The 15,400-nt window shown below is 44.8% G+C and overlaps 1 protein-coding gene across 6 annotated transcripts in view; it reads left to right on the top strand.

Annotated features, from left to right (window-relative positions):
* Nucleotides 1-15,400, top strand: part of RFFL (ring finger and FYVE like domain containing E3 ubiquitin protein ligase) — a 76,191-nt gene that overhangs the window by 24,547 nt on the left and 36,244 nt on the right. Inside the window, exon 1 of one of the 6 annotated variants that reach the window (XM_055577279.1) lies at nt 13,054-13,279. The exons of the other annotated variants lie outside the window; for them this stretch is intronic. The gene's annotated coding sequence lies outside the window, so the exon portion shown is untranslated. Of the gene's footprint in view, nt 1-13,053; nt 13,280-15,400 lie in introns of those variants that run through there. 6 annotated transcript variants of the gene reach the window in all.

Here is a 15,400-nt window from a genome sequence, read left to right as displayed (position 1 = left end):
AGAATAGTTTTTGCCAGGAGGATTTTGATTAATTGGTCTTCTTGTACTTCAAAGATTTCAGAGGAAATGGGCTTCAATTGAAGGAGTGATTTTAATGAATATGAGAAAGAGTTTCTTGATCATCAAAGTTGGGAAACCTTTGAATGACTGCTGAAAGAGCGTTGAATTTCTGACTGTCAATTATCCATGACTGTGTAACAGAGCGTTCTAAAACTTTTGGTGGCTTCAGATGACATTTTGTTTGTGATTCAGTGCGTTAGTAATTCAGAGGAGGAGGACGTACCGCTTTGCTCCACTGATGTGATCCAAGATGACTTCACTCACGTGTCTGGGCCTTGGTGCTGTTGGCTGCTACATTTTGGTTGTCCTCCTTGAGGTCCCTCTCTCTCACGGCCTCTCATGATTCATTAATCCAGGCTGGGCGGCTTTTACATGTGCTGTTTGGCTTCCCAGGGGGCCACAGTGCAGCTGCAGGACCTCTTAAGGTCTAGGCCCGTGTTTCATACAGAGACTTCTGCCCCATTTTTTTGGTCAAAATAAGTCACACAATGTAGCCCACATCCAAGGGGAGGGGACATGGGCGCCACCTCTTACAGGGCAGAGTGTCAAAGTCACACTGCAGAAGGGCATGCAGCATGCTTGGGATTATTGTGGTCAGTTTTGGAAACAATTGACCACACTTATAGATTTTAAGTGAGATAATTATATCAATACATATTTATTGAGTAGGTAGTTTGGGCGTATACTTTACAAACTCGGCTGCGTGTCAGAGTCATCTGGGAGATTTTTATAAGCACAGTCTCCTTAGGTATCACACATGTGACTCAGCATCTCCCGCGGGTGTTCACACATTCTGCGTCCTTTCTCTCAGGTAACTGTCAGTAAAATGAGGCTGGGGTGAGGGGAGGGAACAAGACCGATCGAGCAGGTATAGCATATGAAGCAGAACGGCAGGTGGGGACTTACCTGATGGTCCAGTGGCTAAGACGTCTGGCTCCCAATGCAGGAGCCCTGGTTTGATCCCTGGTCTGGGAACTAGAGCCCACATGCTGCAACTGAAGCTCCTACATGCCACAACTAAGACTTAGGGCAGCCACATAAACAGGGAAACGAAGAAGAAGCATGGCAGGTACCTTAAAACAGGCCTGCTGGTGTCCTCGTGCTTCTAGGGCTTGGCTGATGACAGCTTTGCCTGGCAGCCTCCACCTTCCAGGCTGGAGCCTGTGAATTACATCTCTCTGAGTCAGCGGATCACCAAAGGAGTGTTTCTTGATGCCTCGCTTATGTTTTGTCAAAGTTCCTTTTCCTTCATAGCACTTTCTCCTTCATAGCAATTCCTAGTTTATAATGAAATATTTGTGTGATTATTTGACTGGTATATAATAGATAAATGTAGGTCTGCTTTGCTTTCTGGTATCTTAACATAGTGTCTGTCTCATAAAAGGTACTCAGTAACTATTTGTTGAATGAATAAGTGGTTGATTGAAAACGTGAATGAATGAAGTGAGATTTGAATTTGGTTTTCATGGGTGATTAGAATTTTGGACAGGTGTAGCAAACGAATGGGAAATACACATTCCTGAAGCAGAAATTGTGGGTTATGTTACCCATATAATTTCAGAAGATTGGAGGAACTTGTTTGGGAAAGATGAAGGGTTTGGTTTTAAGTGTCCTTGGTGTGCTAGATTTGAGGTCTGGCTGTCGAGCAGGCATTTGGAAATTGCTGCTAACACTGAAGGGTGAGACTGAGTCCAGATACTTAGGTTTGGAGTTGTCTGACTAAGACGGAGGAATCTGTCCACCAGATACTTTGTGAGCTTCCACTGTGTGCCAGACAACAGCGTTGTCGGGAGGGTGAGCTGAAGCCTGACCAATAAGGAGCCGACTTTGTGAAGAGCTCTGGAGGATGCTCCTGGCAGGAGAGGAGCCACAGTAACACATGAAATTTTTTTTTTTTTTTTGAAGGAGTCAAAATAAAAGGAGACCACCAAGGGTCTAGAGAGAGGTGAACGGGAGTGATGGCGGGTAAAGAGGGTGGGTGTGTGTGTCAGTTGCTCAGTTGTGTCTGACTCTTTGCCAGCCCCATGTAGCCTGCTTCTCTGTCCATGGGATTCTCCAGGCAAGAATACTGGGGTGGGCTGCCATTTCCTTCTTCAGGGAATCTTCCCGACTCAGGGATCGAACCCAGGTCTCCCACACTGAAGGCAGACTCTGGTTTGAGCCACCAGGGAAGCCCCGATGGGAGTGGGCAGCATGAGGTAAAGTGGGAGAGGCAGGCAGGGCCCAGATCACCTGGGGCCTCTGTGGGCCACATAGGGAGTCTAGGCTTTACAAGAGGGCACGGTGGCTTTCAAGCAGGAGAGTAACAGTATTTTATATTTTATTTATTTTTCCAGAATATATATTTTAAAAGAGAAGTTTGCCTTGACTACTGTGTGGAGAATAGAGTGGCAAAGAGGGTGCTAGGGTCTTCCCTGGTGGCGTAGTGGTTAAGAATTGGCCTGCCAATGCAGGGGACGAAGGAACTAACATCCCACACGCTGACGGGCAGCTAAGCCCCCGTGTAGTGACTGAGACTTGACTCAGCCAACAATAAATGAATAAATAAATATAAAAAACCAAACAACAACAACACGAAGGGGTCAGTGAGGAGGAGTTTGCTCTAGTTCTTGAGAAAGATAATGACATGTAAGACAGGGTCTGGCCATGGACACAGGCGGGATGTTTGCAGGATATATTTTAAAAGTAAATCCAATAGCATTCACTAGAGAAGGAAAGCAAGAATGGTTAGTGCAGAGCCCCAGGGGACATTCAGGGGACAAAAGAAGGAGCCAGGGAAGAACAGGGAGGAAAATGGATCTTCAAAGGAGAGCCAGACTATTGTGTTTTCAGTGGGAACCAAAGGGAAGAAGAAGCTAGGTCATTGGTATCTGGGAGGTTGTTGAGGTTTGATGTAGGAAAAAGCCATGCATTTAGTCATCACAAAATCATTGATGACCTTGGAGAAAGGGCTTTTAGCAGAGAGGAGCAGAGTTCATGAACAACTGTGTGATGTGGAAATGAAGTGGAGTACCATCTGTTCTGGGGGAAGCTGGGGATTGAAGAGGAAGAGAGACTGAACTGAGAGCTCACTTTGTGCAAGCGTATGTGTAGAGAGAAGTGTGTGTGTAGAGGCAGGCTTTCTAACATCTGTGATGGACCAGTATTTACTGGGCATGTATTCTGTGTCGTTCACAGTGCTGGGAGCTATACCAAGTCTATTCTGTTTACCTTTGTCTCAAAACAATTTCCATAGAAGTATGGTGATCTCCAAGATCAATTTCCAAATTCTTCGGACGGATATAACCTCCCTTTGGAGTATGGGAAGAAATTATTAGAGCTAAGTTTTTCTATATTTTTATCTTACCCTTTGAAATTTCTTTTTAGTATTATGCTTTAGATAGAACACTGTTTGTGTAGTGCTGTTGATCAGTTGCTAAGTTGTGTCTGACTCTTTGTGACCCCCATGGACTGCACCATCTCCCGGAGTTTGCTCAAGCTCATGTCCATTAAAAAAAAAAAAAAAAAAAAAGCTCATGTCCATTGAGTCGGTGATGCCATCCAACCATCTCATCTTCTGCCACCCACTTCTCTTCCTGCCTTCAATCTTTTCCAACACCAGGGAAAGATGTTTTCCCAACTCTTTTCCAGTGAATTGGCTCTTTGTATCAGGTGGCCAGAGTACTGGAGCTTCGGCTTCAGCATCAGTCCTTCCAATGAACATTCAGTACTGATTTCCTTTAGGATTGACTGGTTTATTCTCCTCACAGTCCAAGGGACTCTCAAGAGTCTTCTCCAGCCCCACAATTTGAAAGCATCAGTTCTTCGGCGATCAATTGAAAGAAAGAATTGAAAGAATTGAAAACATCAATTCTTCTTTATGGTCCAACTCTCACATGTTTACATGACTACTAGAGAAACCGTAGCTTTGACTATACATACCTTTGTCAGAAAGTGATGTCTTTGCTTTTTAATACGTTCGCTACATTTGTCATAGCTTTCCTTTCAAGTAACAAGTCTTGTAATTTCACAGCAGCAGTCACCGTCCGCGGTGATTTTGGAGCCCAAGAAAATAAAGTCTGTCACTGCTTCCACTTTTTCCTCTTCTATTTGCCATGAAGTGCTGGGACCAGATGCCATGATCTTAGTTTTTTTGAAAATTGAGTTTCAAGCCAGCTTTTTCACTCTCCTCTTTCACCCTCATCAAGAAGCTGTTTAGTTTCTCTTCACTTTCTGCCATGTCATCTGCGTATCTGAGGTTGTTGTTATTCTTTCTGGCAATCTTAATTCAAGCCTGTGATTCATCCAGCCTGGCATTTCCCATGATGTACTCTGCATATAAGGTAAATAAACAGAGTGACAATATACACCATGATGTACTGCTTTCCCAGTTTGGAACCAGTCAGTTGTTCAATGTCCGGTTCCTAACTCTTGCTTCTTGACCTGCATACAGATTTCTTAGGAGACAGGTAAGGTGGTCTGGTATTCCCATTTCTTTAAGAATTTCCCACAGTTTGTTGTGATCCACACAAAGGCTTTACCGTAGTCTATGAAGTGGAAGTAGATGTTTTTCTGAAATTCCCTTGCTTTCTCTACAATCCAAACAAATGTTAGCAATTTGATCTCTAGTTCCTCTGCCTTTTCTAAACTCAGCTTGTACATCTGAAAGTTCTTGGTTCATGTACCCCTGAAGCCTAGCTTGAAGGCTTTTGAGCATAACCTTACTAACACATGAAATGACCACACTTGTACAGTAGTTTGAACATTCTTTGGCACTGCCCTTTTTTGGGATTGGCATGAAAACTGACCTTGTCCAGTCCTGTGGCCATTGCTGTTTTCCAAATTTGTTGACATATTGAGTGCAGCATTTTTATAGCATCATCTTTTAGGATTTTAAATAGCTCAGCTGGAATTCATCACTTCCAATAGCTTTGGATATAGTAATACTTCCTAAGGCCTACTTGGCTTCACATATCAAGATGTCTGGCTCTAGGTGAGTGACCACACCAATGACCCAGACCCACACATCTGGGTCATTAAGAGCTTTTTCATACAATTCTTGTCTAATTTGCTGTTAAATATAAATATATTGGAGATGTGCTAAATTTTTTTTTTTTTTAATCAGTGGTCAAAAATGGTGGATTCTACTGGTCTGGTGATTGAGATGGAAAGAAAAGAAAAGGTAGAGAGAAGGATGGGAAATGAACATGCCAATTAGGCTACACAGTGTTTTAAACCTCTTAAAAACCCTGTGAAGTTATTTCCCCTATTTTACAGACAGGAAAATGAAGTCTAGAGAAATTAACTTGCCCTAGATTACACAAGTTCAGTGATAGAACTGGAATTTGAAACTGGATCTGTTTTACTTGAAAGCCTTATCACTTCACTTATTCTCCCCGCTCTTTTTCTGCTTACTGCTTTTTCATATTTTTCCATTTAAAGCTGACAGTGATTCTACAAGGAACAGATTAAAATAACTATTCTGCAGTTTGAGGAATCTGAGGCTTCAGATGAACTCCTGACCCCAGCGTTCTCCACTGTACCACCATTGACTCTCCAGTGGATGGGACCCAGCTGAATTATTTTGGTGAGGTAGAAGAGGAGATTTCTGGTTATCTGACAAAGAAAGAGTGGAAGAGGGCATAGGGGTTGGAAGATTCTTAGACAAAGGAGAAAAGAGTAATGGTTTCCATATTTTGAGCTCTTACTGTGTTGTTAAGGCTTCGGGTTCATTACCTCATTTAGGTCCTACATTTTATAGATCTGAAAGATGAAGTTTAGGGAAGCTAAGCACCTCAGCTGAGGTTGCACAGGAAGACTTTGAGTTCTGTCTGATTCCAGGTCCCATGTCCTAAATCCTGCATGGCTTTGCTCTTCAGAGAGATGCTATGAGACATCAACTAGAGATGAATAAAGATTTCCAAGCCCAAGGATGGCTTGGTCCCAGTTGTATGAACTTGTTGGAAACCCAGTAAATAAACTCTTCTGACTTTTCTGTAACATTTGGTAGCTCAGGTGTGGAGAGATTGAGGAAAGGAAGGGGACGAAAGGGGTAGAATAAGAATTCAGTAAATTGGAAGAGGGCCTCAGAATATGGGAATGGCAGATCAAAATGGATCAAAGAAAAGTCGTATTTGAAGTTCATTGTTATGACAAATATTTATCGTGGTTCTGTTTGATGCACAGCATTTTGGGATGTGGAGCAAAAGAATGCAGAGATGGATAAGATCGGATAAGATAGGCTCTGCGACCTGTAGAAGGTTAGAGAGGGAGATGGATAAAGTGTTTCGCCACAGTGTGTGATTGGAGGGTGTGTGAGAGGTGGAAGGCAATGAGAGGTGTGGGAGCGTATTGTCCAGGTTGGCTCATTATAGATTGGAGGTGGCATCATGCAGGACTGGCCTGCTGAGCTCCATGTAGCATCTCAGGAAGCCATCTGAGGGTTTTGGGCATTACAATTTAGGTCTGGTTCTCCTAAATGGATTTCGTTTTGTACCTGGAAATGATCAGGATTTTGGACACAGGGTTGTGTTCAGACTTGAGTGACTGAGCTCAGAGGGGTGGTGGTGGTTTAGTCGTTAAGTCATGTCCGACTCTTACGACCCCATGGACTGTAGCCCGCTAGGCTCCTCTATCCATGGGATTCTCCAGGCAAGAATACTGTAGTGGTTTGCCATTTCCTTCTCCAGGGGATCTTTCCGACACAGGAATTGAACCTGGGTCTCCTGCATTACAGGCAGATTCTTTACCAACTGAGCTACGAGGAAATGTGGAATGCCAATTTTTATTTTAGAGTGGATTCCTTTCCTGTTGACTGGATCCTGGATTTGTCTGGCACATTGCTGTTCAATATCAAGAGATCTGAAAACTGATGTTTAATAATAGCCGGTTTGCTTTCATGAGCATGGACTAATGTGATAGGATAGTTGGTAGGAGAGAGCACAGTTACAAAAAAGCTGAGATTCTTGATGGCGTGCTGTGTGCTAGGGAGCACCCCAAATGCTTGGCCTGAAGGAGGACATTTAACTCTCCCAGTGATCCTCCTGCAAAGGAGACACAGTTATCCTCAGTTTACAGAGGAAACCAAGGTTCTGTTCAAACTGGTAAGAGGCTGAACTGAGATTGGAACTAAGGCCCTCTGACTCCAAAAACTCATACCCCTGCTGCTGTTGTTCAGTCACTAAGTTGTGTCTGACTCTTTGCTACTCCATAGCTTGCAGCACGGCAAGCTTCCCTGTCTTTCACTATCTCCCGGAGTTTGCTCAAATTCATGTCTATTGAGTCAGTGATGCTATCTGACCCATACCCATAACTGCTGCTATATGCTGTTTCCATTAAGCTTCATGAAAGACCTTGTCCCACTGCAGAGAGGATGGTGTCTTAGCTTATTGCAGTATTTCTCTGCCTTGCTTGGTTCTGAGTCAGTGTGGCCCCTTCTATTTTTTTCTAGGTTCCTTTGTTGACCACACTTTGATGTGACCGTATTCTTGGTTTAAATATATGAATGCCATCATCCAAGCCTTTCTACCCTCCTTTCTTTGCTTTTGGTTTGGAAGACATTGCATCTCTTTGGAGGGACTTCAGGTATCGGCACACATTGATTTTGTGATGAGTTTATTATCTTAATTTTACGGGTTAAATTATGGGATTCCTTGAGCTCCAGTCCCCGCTCCTGTCCCTTCTTCACTGGCTTTAAGTTCAAATTCTGAGTCTGATTTTGGAATACTCGGTTTGGCTCCAATCCAGCTGTCCAGTTGAGCCCCGGCTCTCTGGATCATTTGGCTATTATTATTACTACCATCTCTCCCTTCATGGCCACTTACGTCTCTAATCAAATCTAGTTACTCACTGAAACTGTGTCCTTGATTTCCTACTTGCGTGCCCTTGTTTCTGTGGTGTTTTCAGCTTGAAATGTCATTCTTCCTATGAAGCCTTGTCTTATCTCTCCCTGGGAGTAATCGTTTCCTCCTCTGAGCCTCACAGTGGAGGATTCTTTTATGTCTCCTTTATGGCACAGCACACTTTATGCCGTATATTTCAGTTGTTTGTGTACATGCCTTTCTCTCTCCTGCTAGACCATAACATCGTTGAGCAGGTCTATCTGGTTGACCTTTGTTTCTCCTCTAGCCTCTAGTTCTGTTCCCTGCACATGGTAGGCAGTGGATATCTGTTGGATAAATGGATAAGCAGAATTTCAGATTTAAGAAAAAAGCTCACTGGTGTAGCTTTTTTCTCTCTTGCTTGCTTTTCTTCTTCCTTTGCTTTCCTTCTTTCTTTCTTTGCACTGACTCACTGAACTTGTGTTTGCCACTCCCTTTTCTTACCCAGATTTGCCTAATTCTTTCCCCATTAGCAGTCACTGTGTGGGAGGGAGTACCACATGTTGTTGGTCAGTTTTCTCCATCTTTGTGGCTCCAGATTCTCTCCAGGAATCCTATGACCAACATGGGAACCAAGTGGTGATTACATTCCGATCTTAATGAAAAGACCATGTGTAAAGAAGAGTCCTCAAGGTTTGTTAATATATGGCTTTCAAGTGGAAAACTTTCTGATATCTATTTCAAGGGAATGGGATAAAAAAATCCTTGGGTGCTCAGGAGGTAGATCAAGGTGTATATTCACACTGTGGGGTATGGGATGTTAGAGGATCTTGTTGACCAAGGGAGTAATGCAGGAAGCCACAGAATCTTCTGCTGTTATTGATGAATCCCTGCATTCTTTCCACAGCTGGAAGAGACATTAGAGATGAATGTAGTGCAATTGTCCTCTTTTCCAGATGGAAAAGCAGACGCAAAGACGCTAAATGACTCGTCCATAAAAACTGGGGTATTCGTTGTCCAGCGTTTATTCCCAACGCTGAATGTGGCTTGGGGGAACCACGGGCTCTTTGAAAACAGTGGAAATTTGGCTTGAAGTGGAGGCTCCGGGTCTCTGAAACTGAAGGCTTCTGCAGTGCTGAAAAGTAGATTGAGGTTGATAGCAGGTTGCATCAGGGACCAAGTTCACCTGAAGGGTCCTGTTAACTGTTGCGATCGCTTGGCGAGGTTCCCTTCTGAGAATCAGTTCACTGGGGACTGGCTGACAGAGAGCTGCTCCTTCGACATTTGAAAAGAAGCCAATGTTTAATAATGAAAATATCTCCAAGTTTTCTTGTTCTTTTTCCCAGCCCTCACATCCTAAGTTTCGTTCCAGGCTTACTTTTCTTATCTCAGCACTATTTGTGTTAAGTTTTTATTGTTTACTTCAAGTCAGATGTCAGTATGAAGAAGCCTGGGGAATCCAGGAAGTGTCTGAGAGGCTGATGATGGGTTTGGGGTGCTTTTTAGGTGCATCTTTCACCCGACTCCTAGAACTGTGTATTCTGTTGTCACTGAAATGCTGTCCAGTGAACCAGTGGTTTGGCAGATATGAAAGGTTACCCATTTGTGGCTAGGGAGCAGCCCTGTAAAGCGATCAGATGGCCCAGAACAGGAAGTCAAGTGCAAACAGGATGTGCTTGTCTTTACTGTGACTTGTACGCCTACATTTTGAAGCTTGGTGTGGTTAGTAAGTCAAGAGATGAGCTTGGCTGAAGAGTCTCTCTTTCTGCTTTGAAAAGGAGCTAAGGCAACAAGACCTTTACTGCCCTTGCCTTAATAGAGGTGCAGATCTTTTTTTCCTGGGGATCAGGTCACTCTTCCCAGCACATGTGGTTCTTCCTAGCCTACACCATATTGCATCTGTGTTTTACAAAATGAAACCCCTGAATTGACTGCTGATCTGTTACTTTGGATAGATGTGAGATTCACGCTGTATTTGGTTATTTATTTTTTGATAACAATAGGAAATTTTAGCCTCTAAGTCACTTTTTAATTTACAGGTTCCTTTTATTGAATTCCAGGATTTCTAAATCTCCTTTTGAGTGTTTCCTGAGTTAGGTAGTTTACAAATAACCGCAGGGTCTTTTTAGTCTTTCAAAATTTCCTTGAATGTGGAGGCTGGATCTAATTGTAACTGCTGAACTGTTTTACACCTCAGCAAGTTTCTGGAATAATTTGCTTGGGGGTCACTCAGCTGGTAAACAATCTTCGGAACTCCTGTTTTTTGACTCCCCATTCCTCATTGCTTCCCACTGTGGAATCTGCTTTATTATGTCTCTGTTGGGGTCTTTGTGGATTATTAAAAAATGCTTGAGTTATTTTAGAACAGCACCATTCTGGTGAACTCATGAGTTCAGGGCAGGTGAAGCTTTGGGTAATATTATTTGTGTAACCTGTATCCTTTCCACATTGCAAAGAAGACTGTTCTGGTACTTTGTATTGATAATTCCAGGAGCAGATGGATAAAAGTAGCAGCACATCCCAACATCCATGAAAGCAGCATCTCTTCTGGTATTGGGATGGATGTCTGTTTTCTTGAATCTGTCAAGGAGTGGTGAACATGAGGCAGTTTGCACTGTGTTGTGGGATATATAGGCAGAGTGAAACCTGAAGGCTGGGGAAGCACAGGTTTTCTTCACAAGGGATAGTATGGAGTGAATACAAGGTTTTCTTTGTGGTCCTAGGTGAACTAGAAATCTCCATTTCTGCTTCTTGGGATAGATACTGGGCATTTCACATCCTGGAGTGAGCAGACAACATTTCAGAAAGTCGGCATAATTTTCAGATTGAGATTATATACATCGAACCACCCAAAGGTCTTAGGGAGTTAGTCTGAATTCGTTCTGCCGTTGTCCCCGAGTCCCATCTGACTTGAGTGCAGCACACAGTTGCAGAGCACCCGGCTGGGGACCAGAAGTGTGTATCTTCCATTCCTCTCTGAATTTGGTTAACTGAGAGGCGTTGAGGAGCTAAGGGAGAAAAGTCTAAGCTGTCTCTGGGCTTTGGGGAAAATTGATAAATTCATTAGCAATGGGGTTGAATTGAAAGGAATGTAGCAGTGTAGGGCTGCACTTTAGATGGTCTTCCCAGGTAGCTCAGTGGTGAGGAATCTGCCTACCAATACAAGGAGATGCAAGAGACGTGGGTTTGATTCCTGGATCGGGAGGATCTCCTGGAGTAGGAAATGGCAACCCACTCCGGTATTCTTGCCTGGGAAATCCCATGGACAGAGGAGCCTGATGGGCTGCAGTCTGTAGGGTTTTGAAGGGTGACTAAGCAGGCTGGCAGGCACTTCTGATAAACCACTTCTGACCACCTTAGAGCTGGTGGGAGGGAACTGGAGTCATTTAGTTCTTAGAGGATCTTTGGAAGAGTAGATTAAGCCCTATTAAAGGTATCAGAGTTTGTTTGTTTTTTGAAGTAGGGGATATAGCAGATAAACTGTCACAAGTAACCTTAGAAAGAGTTTCTTTAAATTATTTTATTGAGCACCTATTATGTACTAGGGTCCAGTGTAAATGCTTGTTATTTTAGTCCTTGCAGTTACCGTTTCAGTGAAGCAGGTTCTGTTGTTCTTGAGGAAATGAAGGTTTGAAGAAAGTAGCAAGGAATCTAGAGCCTTTGTTCTTTCCACGCCCAGTACATTTGGTTACGTCAAGTACATCATTTTGATCCCAGACAGGATCCCTGTCTGGAGGCTGTGGCTTTCCCCAGGGCACAGGAGGCTACAAACCCCCTCAACTGGCCCCTCCCTCTGTGAATGTTTTTGAATGAATTACCAGGTAGTCAGTCCCAGTATCTAGTGAAAGCAACTTCTTCAGTCAGAAGGTGCGGAACAGCTTGTCTGGTAAATCTGTCCCCTGCACTGAGAGAACAGGGAGAAGCAGAGTCTTCTTCATCTTGGTGGCCTTCCTCGTTGGTTTTGATGGAAAGAAGGATCCTCAGTAATTAAACCGCAGGCCCGTTTATTCTGTTTTCAGTGTTGTCAAAGACTTTACTCTGCACTGCTTTCTTCCCTGATTGACTCGCCCTTCGGGGCAGAATGCAGGGGCAGAAATGAAATGCGTAGGTTTCTCCGTCGCACCTTTCAGTCTGTCGTCTCTCCTGAAAGCCGGGTGAAGCAGCAGCCATCTAATCGGTCAGACCCCGAGGGTGCTATTTTGGCGCAGCTCCATTGGTTAGAATTACTTTCTCCTGAACTTCAGAGCAGATGCTGAGGTCCCTCTGCAGATATGTGTCATCCACTAGTTGGAACCAGGGAGTTTCCAGGAACATTTATAACTTGTGGTTATTATGTATGTTTTTCAGTTGTTTACAACAAACAGTTACCACTTCAGAAAAAGAACTCATTTGTTATTGGTGGAAAGTGAAATCCCTCTCCTTCTTCCCTTCTTGTCATTGTAACCCTTTCTCCCCCTTAGACCCTGTGCTGTTCTGGTTCTTACCTGCCTTTTGTCCTCTTTCTGTCCCACCTGGCTCAGGCTGTGCGCTCAGTAGCGACAGGCAGAGGTCTGCTTGGACTGTGTCTGGTCAAAGTCTGTCTCATTTCTCTTCTCTGTTATCTTCTCCATGTGCTCTTTTCATCTTCCTGTGTATTCTTTGCAGCTCCATTGCAGCACCGTTTCAGACCACAGCCTCCAGGAGGGCACTGATGCCTTCTTTGCCTTCGGACGCAGGGGCGGGATGGAAGTGAAGAAAGTGTCCATCTTCCAGGCTCTCCCTTTCCGGTTTTTTAATGCTGTAATAACTGCCAGTTGTAACATTTTTCTATTACTTTTCGAAGGTCAGTCTGTTATCCGTTCTTTTTTCTTTTTTTCAAGTAATCTTAGCAGATGCCTAAATTATCTTCTGCATGTGTGAGGTAGGCACGTTGTCACGAGAGCTTTCCTTAAAGGGACTGCTGTGGTTCTGTGGGTTGAAAACCCGTCATTTGCTCACCACCCTGGAATTATTATAGTGGAGTTTTCAGGAGCGAATGTTTGTCCCTTCCCCCCAGTTTTGAGAGCCCTGATGCTGTTATCATTAGTCAGACTTCAACAAATACCTGATGATCACATTTGCCTGGCACTGAGGCTGGAAATAAAGCTATAAAGTGACTCGCTTTTGTTTCCTGTTTCACTTTCTGCTCCCTAACCACGGGAGACGGACACTCTAGAAAGAACCATACAAACCGTCAGCCAGGTGCTTCAACGCGGCGTTGCCGCAACGCTCACCCTCTGAGAATGCACTCGCCGCGTCGCGTGGGGACCATGCCTGGTTTTGTCCTTTTGGGATTGCTAGTGGCTGGACGAGGGCTGAGCAGATGAATGCGTGACAGTTGTCAGGAGGCGTTCAAGACTCTGTGAGAGCACAGACGGGGCCCAGAAGGTTCCCTTGAGGAAGTAAGTGCCGCTGGAGGAGGCAGGGTGGGAGCAGGGTCACTGGGGCTGAGAGAGGAGCTGGGGGGAGGTTCCTGAGGCCGCAGTAAGCTTGACGTTTGGGGGACTGAAGGCATAGCAGGGTAGCTGGGCCCCAGAGCACCAATGACTGATTTTCATTTATTCAGTGGTTACCAGTGAAAGCACTTCTTAAAAGGGAAGATGATAGAGCATTGGTTGTAGTTGAGACAGTTAAGTCAGAAAGCCCTCTGTCCTCTACGGGAACAGCACAGGTGGGCAAGAGTAGAAACTGAAATACATTCCAAAGGTCAAGGAAGAGCTTTATCTTCAGGAAGTGGATGTCTGCGTGACGCAGTGGTGCCCGAAGGTGGCAGTGAGCAGGAAATGAAGATGACTTTCTGGACGTGTGAATTAAAATTCTGGCTTCCCAGGGAGGGTTTTTCTGTCTGCGGTGCCTCTCACAAGGCCCTCGAGTGTTGAAGGTTGCCCTGGTGTGTAGGTTCCCCTTTGGGCGTCCCTGGAGGGGTCCAGGATTTGGTGTGATGGACTTCTCCCTGCCGCCCCCTTGAGAGGCTGTCCATAATCTTCTCCCGGCCGACCATTAGTTGGTGGTTCACCTCCCTCTCCCGGTGCACAGGCCCTTGAAGCCCTGCTGCTCCTGGTGGGGAATGTGGATGGTGAGAGCAGCCCCTCACCCCACTTTCTGTAGGACCACACTTAAATCCGGTCGCCGTCTATTGGTGCAACCCTGGTCCCTCTCTAGCCCAGTGTTCATTTACAAAATGAGCATTTCAGTTCTGATGTTTTTGGCTGCATTATTGTATTAAATGAGACACTAGATGGAAATATAACAACTCACTTGGCTCATGTTAAGTATTCTGTAGTGTTTTTACCTTTTCCTTAAAAAATAAACATTTCTAGGATCATCTGAGGAGGGACTTCAGGACCCTCGAATCTGAATGCCTCCTCCCAGCTTTCCCCTTGCCTGTGCCTCAAATAACAGCACAGGCGATTCTCTCTCCCACCCAAGCTTTTTTTTTTTTTTTTGCTGTGTGGTGCTGGCATGCAGGATCTTAGTTCCCTGACCAGGGATTGAACTTGTGCCTTCAGCAGTGAAAGCGCTGAGTCCTAACCACTGGACCACCAGGGAATCCCCTCACCGGAAGCTTCGATCATTTTTGTGTTGAAGCGTAATATGGGGATTGGAGGAGAGGGGATCCAGACCCAGGTGCCTTGAAAGGACATCTCGGTGTGGGTGCAGGCTCCGGAAGTGGTCTGGAGAGAGGCACACACTCGATCCCCATTAGTTCCATGCCTTATTCAGGTGTCTGCCATTCAGTGAATGGCTAATGCTGCCTTCCACCCATTATGCAAAACTGAAAGCCCAGTAAAGTCTGCTCCTTCCATACTGAGCACCTACTTTGTGTCCAGCCCGGGAGGTTCAGGCGAGTGTATCCATTGCAGTGACATTCAGAGAAGCAGCTTCCTCCAGCTCCTTCCTTTCCTCACTGCTAGGGTTTAAGGTCAAGTCTGACTGAGTCTGGGCTTCCCAGGTGGTCCAGTGGTATAGAATCTGCCTGCCAATGCGGGAGATGCAGGAGATATAGGTTCGATCCCTGGGTCAAGAAGATTACCCCCAGAGAAGGAAATGGCAACCCACTCTAGTATTCTTGCCTGGCAAATGCCATGGACAGAGGAGCCTGGAGGGCTGTGGTTCATGGGGTTGCAGAGAGTCGAACACAAGTGAGCATGCGTGTACACACTGACTGAGCCTAAAACCAAAGTAAACATAGTTGGTAACTTCATTTTTTTCATATATATACTTTTGCCAAGTTGCTTCAGTCGTGTCCGACTCTGTGCGACCCCATGGACTGCAGCCCACCAGGCTCATCCATCCATGGGATTTTCCGGGCAACAGTACTGGAGTGGGGTGCCATTGCCTTCTCCCATATATACTTTTACTTTTACTCTTCTATTTTCTAAAAATTCAGCCTGAAAGGAAAATCTTATCTAGGAAATGCATTTTCCGTTACCCACATCCAAAGGACTGCCTTGGAGGATGGAAGACCCCCATTAGCTTTGGAAATGTTCCAGCCTTGAAGTCTGCTGTTTACGTCCAGCCCG

This window comes from Bubalus kerabau, chromosome 4 (genome assembly GCF_029407905.1).
Source record: "Bubalus kerabau isolate K-KA32 ecotype Philippines breed swamp buffalo chromosome 4, PCC_UOA_SB_1v2, whole genome shotgun sequence".
Classification (NCBI taxonomy): Eukaryota; Metazoa; Chordata; class Mammalia; order Artiodactyla; family Bovidae; genus Bubalus; species Bubalus kerabau.
Note: the sequence above shows the minus strand (reverse complement) of the source record. Positions and strands in the feature narration are given on the sequence as shown.